Genomic DNA, 14,844 nt, shown 5'->3' on the forward strand with positions numbered 1-14,844 from the left:
ATTCAGAGGCAGACACCTAGATAGAACAATAAAGTGGGACTATCTAAGGGGCCAGTAGCGCTGCGAGCCTCAGGGGCTGACAGCATTCCAGGCTGAAGGCCTCAAGCAGACTCTGACCCATGCATTTATTTTCTCTGAACAGGTGCTTATTCTCATAACACAAAATATGCCAAGTAGGCAGCTTGTGCTCACTTACCACTGATTACAGACAAACTAAAAGTATTCTCCACAAGGGAGCCACTGTGGCATGGTCAGTTATCTTAAAGAATTGTTTTAACTGGTGTATGATATTTATATGTTCTCCTGCCACTTTAGAATGCCCCAAGTAAGGGTGGCTAGGTTTTCCTTGCCATCATTCTTCTTAGCAAACAGTGTATTGTCATACACTCAGCATTTCTGAGTATTCATATACTTAGTGTTTCTCAACAACTTATCATTTCTCAACAGGTTTCAGCCTGTTTTATCACAGACTAGGATTGGAATCCCTGCTCTTTTTTTGGTTTCCATTTGCTTCATAAATCTTCCTCCATCCCTTCATTTTGAGCCTATGTGTGTCCTTGCATGTGAGATGGTCTCTAGAACACAGCACACCAATGGGTCTTGACTCTTTATACAATTTGCCAGTCTCTGTCTTTTAATTGGGATATTTAGCCCATTTACATTTAAGGTTACTATTGTTATGTGTGAAATTGATCCTGCCATTTTGATCCTACCTGCTTGTTTTGCTTGTTAGTTGATGCAGTTTCTTCATAGCATCAGTGGTCTTTACAGTGTGGCATGTTTTTGCTGTGGCTGGTACTGGTTGTTCTTTTCCATCTTTAGAGCTTCCTTCAGGAGCTCTTGTAAGGCAGTACTGGTGGTGACAAAATCTGTCAGCAGTTGCTTGTCTGTAAAGGATTTTTATTTTTCCTTCATTTATGAAGCCTAGTTTGGCTGGATATGAAATTCTGGGTTGAAAATTCTTTTCTTTAAGAATGTTGAATGTTGGCCCCCACTCTCCTTTGGCTTGTAGGATTTCTGCCAAGAGATCTGCTGTGAGTCTGAGGGGCTTCCCTTTGTGAGTAATCTGACCTTTTTCTCTGGGTGCCTTTAACATATTTTTTTTCATTTCAATGCTGGTGAATCTGATGATTATGTGTCTTGTGGTTGCTCTTCTCATGGAGTATCTTTGTGGTGTTCTCTGTAGTTCCTGAATTTGAATGTTGGCCTTCCTTGCTAGGTTGGGGAAGTTCTACTGGATAATATCCTGAAGTGTTTTCCAACTTGGTTTCATTCTCTCTGTCACTTTCAGGAGCACTGATGAAATGTAGATTTGGTCTTTTCACATAATCCCATATTTCTTGGAGGCTTTGCTCATTTATTTTCACTCTCTTTTCTCTAATTTTGTACTGTTACTTTATTTCATTGAGTTGATCTTCACTATGTGATATCCTTTCTTCCACTTGATTGATTTGGCTATTAAAATTTGTTTATGCTTCATGATGTTCTCATGCTGTGTTTTTCAGCTCCAGCAGATCATTTATATTCTTCTCAAAATTGGTTATTGTAGTTTTAGCATTTTGTCTAACATTTTTTCAAGGATTTTAGCTTTTTTGAATTGGGTTAGAACATGCTCCTTTAAGCTTGAAGAAGTTTGTTACTACCTACCTTCTGAAGCCTGTTTCTGACAATTTTTCAGACTCATTCTCTGTTCAGTTTTGTTCCCTTGCTGGCAAGGAGTTGTAATCCATTGGAGGAGAAGAGGTTTCGGTTTTTTAGAATTTTCAGCCTTTTTGCACTGGTTTCTTCTTATCTTCGTAGATATATCTACCTTTGGTCTTTGAAGTTGGGGACCTTTGGATGTGGTCTCTGATTGGATGTCCTTTCTGTTGATTTTGAAACTATTTCTTTCTGTTTGTTGGCTTCCTTCTAACAGGCACCTCTGCAGCAAGGCTGCTGAAGTTTGCTGGAGGTCCACTCCAGAACCTGCTTGCCTGGAATTACCAGTGGGAGATGCAGAACAGCAAAGATGGCTGCCTTTTTCTTCCTCTGGTAGCTTCTTCCCTAAAGGTTACCTGCCAGATGCCAGCCAGTGCTCTCCTGTATGAGGTGTCTGCCAGCCCCTACTGGGAGGTGTCTCCCAGTCAGGATACATGGTGGTCAGGGAGCCACTTGAGGTGGCAGTCTGTCCCTTATCAGAGCTGGAACACTGTGCTGGGAGATCTGCTGCTCTCTTCAGAGCTGTGAGGCAGGAACATTTAAGATTGCTGAAGCTGTATGCACAACAGCTCCTTTTCCTGGGTGCACTGTCTCAGGAAGGTGGGGGCTTTATTTATAAGTCCATGACAGGCTGCTGCCTTTTTTCAGAGATGCCCTGCCCAGCAAGGAGGGAGTCTAGTGACATAGTCTGCCTACAGAGGCCTTGCAAAGCTGCTATGGGCACTGCCCAGTTTGAACTTCCTGGAGACTTTGTTTACACTGATGTTAAAACTGCCTACTTGAGTCTCAGCAATGGCAGAGGCCCTCCCCCAACCCAGCTCAAACATTCTAGGATCAGCTCAGACTGCTATGCTGGCTGCAAGAATTTCAAGCCAGTGGATCTTAGCTTGCTGGTTTTCATGGGACCCTCTGAGCCAGATCACTGGTTCCCTAGCTTCAGCACCCTTTCCAGGGGAGTGAATGGTTCTGTCTTGCTGGTGGTGTTCCAGGTTCTGCTGGAGTATGAAAAAAAAAAAAAAAACTGCTGGAGCTAGCTCAATGTCTTCCAAACAACTGCCCAGTTTTGCTGGAAACCCAGGACCCTAGTGTTATAGGCATCAGAGGGAATCTTCTGGTCTGCAGCTTGTGAAGACCATGGGAAAGCATATTATATGGGCTGGAGTGCAGGGGTCAGTCCCTAATGGTTTCCCTTAGCTAGGAGAGGCAGTTTCCCGGCCTCTTTCACTTCCCAGGTGAGGCGATATCTCACCATGCTTCAGCTCACCCTCTTTGGGCTACACCCACTGTATAACCAGTCCCAGTGAGATGAACCAGGTACCTCCACTGGAAATGCATCGTTCACTCATCTTCTGCATTGATCTCGCTGGGAGCTGCGCACTGAAGCTGTTCCTATTTCGCCATCTTGCCAGCAAATCTCAGGAAGAATTAAAATAAAAACGCATTTTGGGGTAGGCAAATAGAACTTGAATGCAAGCTGATTTGATTCTTTCAGTCAAGTTATATAAACATGGTTGTGTATGTCCTAGATTATAAGTTAACAGTCAATAACATATGCCTGCCGTTTCAATCCAAGCTCTAAAAGGGAGGCTTTGGAAATATGAAGTGATCCTCCAGCATAGTTCATGTTGTGTTAGTCTTGATTGTTATTGTAGTGATATTCATTTTAACCTTATTATTAATCTAAGAAATAGAGAATTTGGATGGGATCCAGAGGAAATTAGATAAAACAACAACAACAAAAGCAATTAGAGGGTTGACTGAAAAATAGAACTTAATAAGGTTGTTGAGTTTGGAGCAGTCTGTGCAGATAATTAATGACAGTTTCTAACTGTGTAGGTGAGACTATGGTATAATTAGCTGTGTATAACTTACTTCAGCTTCCACCTAAGAAGACGCATACTTAACATGAGTATGGATTTGCTTTGTTCATTGAAAAGACATTATGGGTTATTAAAGAGCTGCAATTTGTTATCAACTCTAGGATGCATCATAGTCAGGAGAAGAAAGGCTCATGGCTTGCTAGGAGAGGTTCCTGAAATGGATGGAATTGCAGAACAGGACAGTGGGTGGACAGGAAATGATCTCTGCCTCCTGGCACACAGGTTTTAGTTGGTATCCCAAATAATGATGAAACCCTCTGTTCATGAAAAACAAACCTCCCAATACTGGGCCTCACCCCACCCTACTTAGTTCTTTATACTTGGTTTTGGGACTATTGAATGTGGACCACTGTACTCTGTTTTTCTGTGCTGGTGACTGAGTGATTTACTTCTCATTACTGTGCATTAGCAGGAATTGATTGGAGATACTTCACTTTGTTTATAAACACAGCTTTTGTGAATTGCCAGTATGGTAGTTTTAGCTCATGTAATGTAAATACAAAATATGTATGTTTGAAATCACACTGATTTAGAAAGTTCTTCCACCATTCTCCAGTATAACAAGTTACTCCTTGGGTGAATGTTAAACTCTTTTAGGAACTTCTTTTGGTCACTGGATCAATAATTTACTATTTGAAAAAATAATACCTTGATGCCTATAATGTAATAAGGTCAGGTTGGTGAGTTATACATATAGGAAAATTGGGAAAGAGGTATTGTTCATTACCCCTTAAGAATCTAGAATGTATTACATGGATGAAATAATGGTGGTAAAAATGCAGATGTTCTTAAAAGTCAGGGAACCTCTTTTTATTTAGCTCAGGGTAGGCACAGCCCTTTACATGATCTCTGGGTTTTCTTACTGCTCTCTGACTCCAACCATAATTCCTCCATTCAGACCATATTCTCAGACTCTGCTTCCATTTGTTTCCTCCATCAAGTTTTTCCCCAGTTTATCTCATGGGATCTTCTTTTGAAGCAACATAGTGAGGTGCTTGACCTTGTGCAAAAAAGTTACTGCACAAGGTCAAGCATGCAGAACACAGGAGTGAGTATCAGTATTAGAAATATGCAGAGGTTGCTATAAGAATTTGGCCTGGCAGGGTGCGGTGGCTCATGCCTATAATCCCAGCACTTTGGGAGGCTGAGGCGGTTGAATCACGAGGTCAAAAGATCGAGACCATCCTGGTCAACATGATGAAGCCCCGTCTTTACTAAAAATGCAAAAATTAGCTGAGCGTGGTGCATTCGCTTGTAGTCCCAGCTAGTTGGGAGGTTGAGGCAGGAGAATTGCTTGAACCCAGAAGGCAGAGGTTGCGGTGAGCCGAGATCGCGCCATTGCACTCCAGCCTGGGTAACAAGAGCAAAACTCTGTCTCAAAAAAAAAAATTTGGCCTTGGAATTACTATATTGATATCTCATAACTCATCATAGGTGCTTACTGATAGTAAGTTATGGGGATTTTCAAAATGAGGATGTCCATATGTTGGTTTCAGTATACCTCATCAGAGTAAATACTGAATTTGGGGGGGATTGGGCTTAAAGGTCTGGGACAACATGCTGTACAGAAGACTGATTCTTCACACTTGTTCTATGCACCTTCAGAACTTCCTAGAAAAGCCACACAATTTATGGTAATTTAGTACTGTGATTTTATTGGGTTTAAATCATAACTAAATTATTCTGTTACTTGAGGCTGCATAATTATTGAGTTATATCCTTTGATAATGTTCCTTTAGACTCTCTGGGTGTAACCAAATTTAGAATAATATGCTGTCATACCACTTTTAAGAAACATGTTGTATGCCATCCTTGATGACTAGTTAGAAGTGCCTCAGAGAATATTATTTGTGTGCATTTCATTAATTATTTTACTTCAAACATGAAAGTGTCTTTAAAAATTAAGATGATATCTAAAACAAAACCAGAAACAACATGGAATTCAGAACTGTGAAGGATTTGTTTCAGGAATAAAGCTGTTTCTGTGGAGTTATGAAGGGCATCTGAAGTTTATAGTTTAGTTAAATTATCAAGCATGTGTAAGGTTACTGCATCTAAAATATGTTAAATGTTTCTGTAGAACGCTTTAGGCATTTAGTATCAGAGAAAGCTTGGTTTAAAATAGCCAAATGTTGAAAATGGAAGTATTAGTTATTCCATAGCTACAACTCAAAGTCTCACTGCATAATTACACAAGAGTTGTATGTTCGCTAGAGGATCCAAGTCAGCCATGTAATCTCACCTCTAATTTACTTCTCACAGTCCCGTTGGCCATGGGGGCTTCAGGTAATCACCTATTTGTTGTAGTATCATTCTAGACATACAGCCATAGCATTGGTATTTCTTCTGAGTTTTGGGTTTGCCAAGCTAATAAATGTAAATGCTTTTTCCCTCTTCCCACAAGCTGCATCTTCAATTCAGATAGATTACCAATAGGTGTTTAGTGATACCTTTACAATCACCTCTTGGTCCAAATAAATGGATATGCTTATAGCCACAGTTAATCGAAACTAATGTTAGAGCCCACACTTCCTTATATTTTCAAATTTTATAAATATAACAAAAAATTACATGTTAAAATGACAAACTATATCCATGAACCAATTTATAATGAATAGTGATATTGTTCTTGGGGAAAGACTAGAACAAGATAAAACACCCACATACAATGGTATACTCTCTTACTAATTGTCAATGTCGATAATCACTGCTTAAAATAATTTTGCTGTTACTGACATTGGGTGAAATTAAGCCTAACAATTTTCTTAGAGTATAAAGCCATTTTGCAAAGATGTAGCTATGATACTTCAGGGCTTCTGCATAGTTTTCTTATTCTTCTAATCATCTCACTATGTAAATTGTTTTATTCTTTATATCTTTTTGCTTCTCCAGGGAAACAATAATGCAGATTTCACAACTTGCATCTCTAATTGTGGTAAAGGATAAAGTGAGAGGAAGTTTTCCAAACAGTTATATTCAGTTTGATGCCATTCGTCTTGTCTCAGGTCATCCCTCAAAGTACTGGGCTCAAGCAAGCCTCCTGTTTCAACTTTCCAAGCAACTTGGACTACAGATGTGTGCTACCACAAAAGGATAGTTTCTGTATTTTATTTTTGCAGAGACAAGGTCTTGTTTTGTTGCCCAAGCTGGTCTTAAATTCCTGACCTCAAGTGATCCTCCTGTCTCAGCCTTCCAAAGCACTGGGAGTACAGGAAGGAGCTACCTTGCCAGGCCTTCAGATTTCCATTATTCTTTTGTTATTTTTTTACCCAGAAATGTCTCCAAAGAGATAATGACTAAGTATGCCTTCATTATCCAAAGGGAAATCAGGCAAACAAATAAAAATCATAATTGAACTATGACCCTATTGTTAAGAGTCAATCTTATTGTGAGTGAGATAAAGTATACAAATTCAGATACTTGTTATCAGTTCTATTATTAATTTCTAGCCAAAAAAGTGAATTTATTTCTTTTTTTCATAGTACATTTAATTTTTATTTATTTATGTTTATTTATATATAGATATTTTTCTTTTCCAACTTTTATTTTAGATTCTGACAGTACATATCCAGCTTTGGTACATGAGTATATTGCATGATACTGAGGTTTGGGGTATAACTGATCCTGTCACCTAGGTGCCAAACATAGTACCCAACAGTAAGTTTTTCAACCCTTGCCTGCCTCCCTCCCTCCCCCTACTATGAATCCCCATATCTATTGTTTCTATCTTTATGTCCATGAGTACTTAAGGCTAGCTCCCATAAGTGAACACATGTGGTATTTTATTTTCTGTTCCTGCATTAATTTGCTTAGGATAATGGCCTCCAGCTGCATCCATGCTGCTCCAAAGGACAAAAGTTTATTCTTTTTCTAGGCCTGTGTAGTATTCCATGGTGTATATGTACCATATTTTCTTTATCCAGTTCACTGTTGATGGGCACCTAGAATGATTCCATGACTTTGATCTTATCAATAGTGCTGCAAGGAACATTTGCATACATGTATCTTTATGGTAGAATGATTTCTATTCTTCTGGATATATACCCAGTAATGGGATAGCTGGGTTCGATGGTAGTTCTAAGTTGTTTGAGAAATCTTCAGACTGCTTTCCATAGTAGTTGAACTAATTTACATTTCCACCAAGAATGTATGTGTTTCCTTTCCTCCACAGCCTCACCAACATCTGTTGGTTTTGATCTTTAAAAAATAGCCATTCTGACTAATGAGAGATGATATCTTGTAGTTTTTGTTTGCATTATTTGATATTTAGTGATGATGAACATTTCTGTCATATATTTCTTGGCCACTTGTATATCTCTTTCTGATAAGTTTCTGTTCACATCTTCTGTCCATTTTTAAAAAATTATTATTAAAGTTCTGGGACACATGTGGAGAATGTGCAGGTTTGTTACATAGGCATACACATGCCATAGTAATTTGATGCATCCATCACTCCACACTCCGTCATCTACATTAGGTATATTTCCTAATGCTATCCTTCCCCTAGCCCCCCATCCCTAAATAAGCCCCTGTGTGTGATGTTTCTCTTCCTGTGTCCATGTGTTCTTATTGTTCAACATCCACTTATGACTGAGAATATGCAGTGTTTGGTTTTCTGCTCTTGTGTCAGTTTGCTGAGAATGGTGGTTTCCAGCTTTATCCATGTCCCTGCAAAGGACACGAATGCCTCCTTTCTTATGGCTGCATAGTGTTCCATGATGTATATATGCCACATTTTCTTTATCCAGTCTATCATTGATGGGCATTTGGATTGGTTCCTAGTTTTTGCTATTGTGAACAGTGTCACAATAAACAAACATGTGCATGCCTTTATAATACAATGATTTATAATCTTTTGGGTATATATCTAGTAATTGGATTGCTGGGTCAAATGGTATTTCTAGTTTGAAATCCTTGAGGAATCGCCACACTGTCTTCCACAATGGTTGAACTAATTACACTCCCAGCAACAGTGTAAAAGTGTTCCTATTTCTCCACATCCTCTCCAGCATCTGTTGTCTCCAGATTTTTTAATGATCGCCATTCTAACTGGCATGAGATGATATCTGTGTGGTTTTGATTTGCATTTCTCTAATGACCAGTGATCATGAGCAGTTTTTCATTTGTTTTTTGGCCTCATATATGCCTTCTTTTGAAAAGTGCGTGTTCATATCCATAACCCACTTTTGAATGGGTTTGTTTTTTCTTGTAAATCTGTTTTTATTCTTTATAGATTCTGGATATTAGCTTTTGTCAGATGGGTAGATTGCAAACACTTTTCCCCATTTTGCTGGTTGCCAGTTCACTCTAATGACCATTTCGTTTGCTGTGCAGAAGCTCTTTAGTTTAATTAGATCCCGTTTGTCTATTTTGGCTTTTGCTGCCATTGCTTTTGGTGTTTTAGCATGAAGTCCTTGCTTATGCCTGTCCTGAATGGTATTACCTGTGTTTTCTTCTATGATTTTTATGGCATTAGGTCTTAAGTTTAAGTCTTTAATCCATCTGGTTAATTTTTGTCTATGGTGTAAGGAAGGGATCCAGTTTCAACTTTCTGCATATAGCTAGCCAGTTTTCCCAACACCATGTATTAAAGAGGGAATGCTTTCCTTATTGCTTGTTTTTGTCACGTTTATCAAAGATCAGATGTTGTAGATGTGTGGCATTACTTCTGAGGCCTCTGTTCTGTTCCATTGGTGTACATCTCTGTTTGGTACCAGTACCATTGCTGTTTTAATTACTATAGTCTTGTAGTAATAGTTTGAAGTCAGGCAGTGTGATGCCTCCAGCTTTGTTTGTTTTGCTTAGGATTATCCTGGCTATGAGGGCTCTTTTTTGGTTCCATATGAATTTTAAGGTAGTTTTTTCCAATTCTGTGAAGAAAGTCTTAGCTTTATTCTGTGCATTGAATCTATAAATTATTTTGGGTAGTATGGTGATTTTCACAATACTGATACTTCCTAACCATGAGATTGGAATGTTTTTATCTCTTATTTCCTTGAGCAGTGATTTGTAGTTCTTCTTGAAGAGGTCCTTCACATCCCGTTAGTTGTATTCCTAGGTATTTTATTCTCTTTGCAATTGTGAGTGGGAGTTCACTCTCTATTGGCTCTCTGTTTGTTATTGGTGTACAGGAATGCTTGTGATTTTTGCACACTGATTTTGTATCCTGAGACTTTGCTGAGGTCGCTTATTATTGAGGGGATTTTGGGCTGAGATGATAGGATCTTCCAAATATGCAATCATGTCATCTTGAAAATAGAGACAATTTTACTTCCTCTTTCCCTAATTGAATACTCTTTATTTCTTTTTCTTGGCTGATTTCCCTGGCCTGAAATTCCAATATGTTGAATAGGAGTGGTGAGAGGAGTCATCCTTGTCTTGTGTCAGTTTTCAAAGGGAATTTGCCCTTTCAGTATGATATTGGCTGTGGGTTTGTCATACATAGCTCTTGCTATTTCGAGATACATTCCATCAATACCTAGTTTGAGAGTTTTTAGCATAAGGGGCTGTTGAATTTTGTTAAAGCCCTTCTCTGTATCTATTGAGATAATCATGTGGTTCTGTCTTTGGTTCTATTTATGTGATGGATTATGTTGATTAATTTGAATATGTTGAACCAGCCTTGCATCCCAGGGATGAAGCCAACTTGATTGCGATGGATAAGCTTTTTTTGATTTGCTATTTCATTTGGGTTGCCTGTATTTTATTGAGGATTTTCACAACAGTGTTCATCATGGATGTTGGCCTGAAATTTTCTTGTTTAGTTGTGTCTGTGCCAGATTTTGGTATCAGGATGATGTTGGTCTCCTGATTTGGGAAGGATTCCCTCTATTCGTATTGTTTGGAATAGTTTCAGAAGGAATGGTACCAGCTCCTCTTTGCACATCTGGTAGAATTTGGCTGTGAACCTGTCTGGACCTGGACTTTTTTTGGTTGGTGGGCTATTAAGTGTTGCCTCAACTTCAGACCTTGTTCTGGGTCTATTCAGGGATTCAACTTCTTCCTGGTTTAGCCTTGGCAGGGTGTAATGTACAGGAATTTATCCATTTCTTCTAGATTATCTGGTTTATTTGCATAGAGGTGTTTATAGTATTCTTTGATGGTAGTTTTGCATTTTGTGTGGGATTGGTGGTGATATACCTTTTATCATTTTTATTGCATATATTTGATTCTTCTCTCTTTTATTCTACTTAATAATCTATTTTGTTGGTCTTTTCAAAAAGCTCCTGGATTCATTGATGTTTTTGAATATTTTTGTGTCTCTATCTCTTTCAGTTCTGCTCTGATCTTAGGTATTTCTTGTCTTCTGCTAGCTTTAGACGTTGTTTGCTCTTGCTCCTCTAGTTGTTTTAATTATAATGTTAGGGTGTTAATTTTAGATCTTCCCTCATTTCTCTTGTAGGTATTTAGTGCTATAAATTTGCCTCTACAAACTGCCTTAAATGAGTCTCAGAGATTCTGGTACATTGTGTCTTTGTTCTCATTGGTTTCAAAGAACATCTTTTTTCTGCCTTTGTTTCATTATTCATTCAGTGGTCATTCATTAGCAGGTTGTTCAGTTTCCATGTAGTTGTGAGGTTTTGAGTGAGTTTTTAAATCCTGGGTTCTTATTTGATTGCACTGTGGTCTGAAAGACTGTTTGTTAGGATTTCTGTTCTTATGTATTTTCTGAGGAGTTTTTTTTTACTTCCAATTATGAGGCCAATTTTAGAATAAGTATGAGGTGGTGCTGAGGAGAATTTATGTTCTGTGCATTTGGGCTGGAAAGTACAGTAGATGTCTATTAGTTCCACTTGGCCCAGATCTAAGTTCAAGTCCTGGATATCTTTGTTAATTTTCTGTCTCATTGATCTGTCTAATATTGACAGTGGATTGTTAAAGTCTCCTATTATTATTGTGTGGGAGTCTAAGTCTCTTTGTAGGTCATTAAAGACCTGCTGTCTGTATCTGAGTGCTTCTGTATTGAGTGTATATGAATTTAGGATTATTAGCTCTTCTTGTTATATTGATTCCTTTACCATTTTGAAATGCTCTTCTTTGTCTCTTTTGATCTTTGCTGGTTTAAAGTCTGTTTTATCAGAGACTACAATTGTGACCTCTGCTTTTGTTTTTTTTTCATTTTCATTTGCTTGGTAAACATGACTTCATGCCTTCATTTTTAGCCTATGTGTGTCTCTCCATGTGAGATGGGTCTCCTGAATACAGCACACTGATGAATCTTGAGTCTTCATCCAATTTGCCAGTCTGTGTCTTTTAATTAGGGCATTTAGCTCATTTACATTTAAAGTTACTATTATTATGTGTGTATTTGATCCTGTCATTTTGATGCTAGCTGCTCGTTTTGCTCATTTGTTTCTTCATAATGTCAATAGTCTTTACAATTTGGAATGTTTTTGCAGTGGATGGGTACTGGTTGTTCCTTTTCATGTCTAGTGCTTCCTTCAGGATCTTTTGTAAGGCAGTCTTGGTGTTGACAAAATGTCTCAGCATTTGCTTGTCCATAAAGGATTTTATTTTTCCTTCACTTATGAAGCTTGGTTTCCCTGGATATGAAATTCTGGGTTGAAAATTCTTTCCCTTAAGGATATTGAATATTGGCCCCCACTCCTTTCTGCCTTGTAGGGTTTCTGCTGAGAGATCCCCTGTGAGTCTGATGGATTTTTCTTTGTGGGCAACTCGACCTTTCTCTCTAGCTGCCCTTAGCATTTTTTCCTTCATTTCAACTGTGGTGAATCTGACAATTATGTGTCCTGGGGTTGCTCTTCTCAAGGAGTATCTTTGTGGTGGTCTCTGTATTTCCTGAATTTGAATGTCAGCCTGCCTTGCTAGTTTGGGAAGTTCTCCTGGATAATATCCTGAATAGTGTTTTCCAACTTGGTTTCATTCTCACTGTCACTTTCAGGTACACCAATCAAATGTAAATGTTGTCTTTTCACATAATCTCATTTTTCTTGAAGGCTTTATTCATTCCTTTTCACCTGTTTTTCTCTGATCTTGGTTTCTGGCATTGTTTCATTGAGTTGATCTTCAATCTCTGATATCCTTTTTTCTGCTTGGTCAATTCAGCTATTGAAACTTGTGCATGCTTCATGAAGTTCTCTTGCTTTGTTTTTCAGCTTCATCAAGTCATTTGTGTTCTTCTCTATGCTGGTTACTCTGATTAGCATTCCATCCAACCTTTCTTCAAGGTTCTTAGCTTCCTTGCACTGGGGTAGAACATACTCCTTTAGCTTGGATAACTTTATTATTACCAAACTTCTGTAGCCTGCTTTTGTCAATTTGTCACACTCATTATCCATCCAGTTTTGTTCCCTTGCTGGTAAGGTATTGTGATCCCTTGGAATAGAAGAGGCATTCTGGTTTTTGTGGTTTTCAGCCTTTTTTCACTGGCTTGTTCCGATCTTTGTGGATTTATCTACCTTTGGTATTTGAAGTTGGTGACCTTATGATGGGGTCTCTGAGTTGATGTCCATTCTGTTGATTTTGAAACTATTTTTTTTCTCTTTGTTAGTTTTTTTCTAACATGCCCCTCTGCTGGAGGTCCACTCCAGACCCTGTTTGCCTGGGAATCATCAGCTTGGATTGCAGAACAGCAAAAATTGCTGCCTGTTCCTTCCTGTGGTAGCTTCATTCCATAAGCGTACTTTCCAGATTCCAGAAAGAGCTCTCCTGTACAAGGTGTCTGTCAGCTCTGCTGGGAGGTGTCAGGGAATCACTTAAGGAGGCAGTCTGTCTCTTATCAGAGCTTGAACATTGTGCTGGGAGATCCGCTGTTCCCTTCAGAGCTGCCAGACATAGATGTTTATGTTTATGTAGCTGTACCCACAACTACCCATTTTCCCAGGTGCTCTGTCCCCGGAAGGTGGGGGCTTTATTTATAGGTCCTTGACAGGCTGCTGCCTTTTTTTCAGAGATACCCTGCCCTGCAAGGAGGAGTCTAGTTTTACAGTCTGCCTGCAGAAGGCTTGCTCAGCTGCTGTGTGCTCCTCCATTGCTCTGTAAACTTCCCAGTGACTTTGTTTACACAAATGAGGTTAATACCACCCATTTGAGCCTCAGCAATGGCAGGTACCCCTTCCCCGACCATGCTCGAATGACCCAGGTTTAACTCAGACCGTTGTGGTGTCTGTGAGAATTTCACACCATTGTATCTTAGCTTGCTGGTCTTCATCAGGGTGGGACCTGCCGAGTCAGATCACTTGGCTCCCTGGCTTCAGCCCCCTTTTTCAGGGGAATGAGTGGTTCTGTCTTGCTGGTGTTCCAGATGGTGGGAAAAAAACCCTGCTGCGGCTAGCTCACTGTCTTCCCAAAAGGCCACCTTGTTTTGTTCTGGAAACCTGGGATGCTGGTGTTGTAGGCAATGGAGAGAATCTCCTGGTCTGCAGGTTGTGAAGACCATGGGAAAAGTGCAGTATGTGAGCCAGAGGGCCAGGAAAAGTCTTTAATGGCTTCCCTTATCTAGGAGAGTGAGGTCTTCAGCCCCTTGTGCTTCCTGGGTGAGGCAACACTCCACCCTGCTTCAGCTTGCCCTCCTTGGGATTCACCCACCGTCTAACCAGCCCCAGTGAAGTGAACCAGGTACCTCAGTTAGAAATGTGGAGATCACCTTCCTTCTGTGTCGCTCTTGCTGGAAGCTGCACAGTGGAGCTGTTCCTATCTGTCCATTTTACCTTGTTTTTCCTTCTGTCCATTTTTCAATGGGGTTGTTTTTTGCTTGTTTATTTACTTATAGATTCTGGATATTAGACCTTTGTTGGATGCATAGTTGGCAAATATTTTCAACCAACCACTCTGTGTGTTGTCTGTTTACTCTGTTGGTAATTTCTTTTGCTATGCAGAAGCTCTTTAGTTTAGTTAAGTCCCACTTGTCCATTTTTGATTTTGCTGCAATTTCTTTTGAAACGTTAATCATAAATTGTTTCCCAACACTGCTGTCCAGAATGGTGTTTACTAGGTTTTCTTCCTGGATTCTTATAGTTTGGGGTCTTACACTTAAATATTTAAGCTGTTTTGAGTTTATATATGGTGAGAGGAAGGAGTTCAGTTTTAATCTTCTGTATATGGCTAGCCACCTATCCCAGCACCATTTATTGAGTAGGAAGTCCTTTCCTCACTGCTTATTTATTTGTGTTGATTTTGTCAAAGATTAGATGGCTGTAGGTGTGGGTTTATTTCTGGGTTCTCTGTCATGTTTTATTGGTTGATAGGTCTGTTTTTGTATGTCCATTTTTGTTTCTGTTATGTAGCCTTGTAGTATAGTTTGAAG

At 39.2% G+C, this 14,844-nt stretch overlaps 1 long non-coding RNA gene and 1 other non-coding gene across 2 annotated transcripts in view; one reads left to right on the plus strand and one right to left on the minus strand.

The window, feature by feature from the left end:
* The window catches only part of LOC144577540 (uncharacterized), an 80,336-nt gene that overhangs the window by 38,766 nt on the left and 26,726 nt on the right, over positions 1-14,844 (plus strand). The window lies entirely within an intron of this gene.
* On the minus strand, positions 6,854-6,937 carry LOC118145415 (small nucleolar RNA SNORD11). Its single transcript, XR_004730530.1, has one exon. It is a non-coding gene; the product is annotated as a small nucleolar RNA SNORD11 (small nucleolar RNA).

Source organism: Callithrix jacchus, chromosome 8 (genome assembly GCF_049354715.1).
Source record: "Callithrix jacchus isolate 240 chromosome 8, calJac240_pri, whole genome shotgun sequence".
Taxonomy (NCBI): domain Eukaryota; kingdom Metazoa; phylum Chordata; class Mammalia; order Primates; family Cebidae; genus Callithrix; species Callithrix jacchus.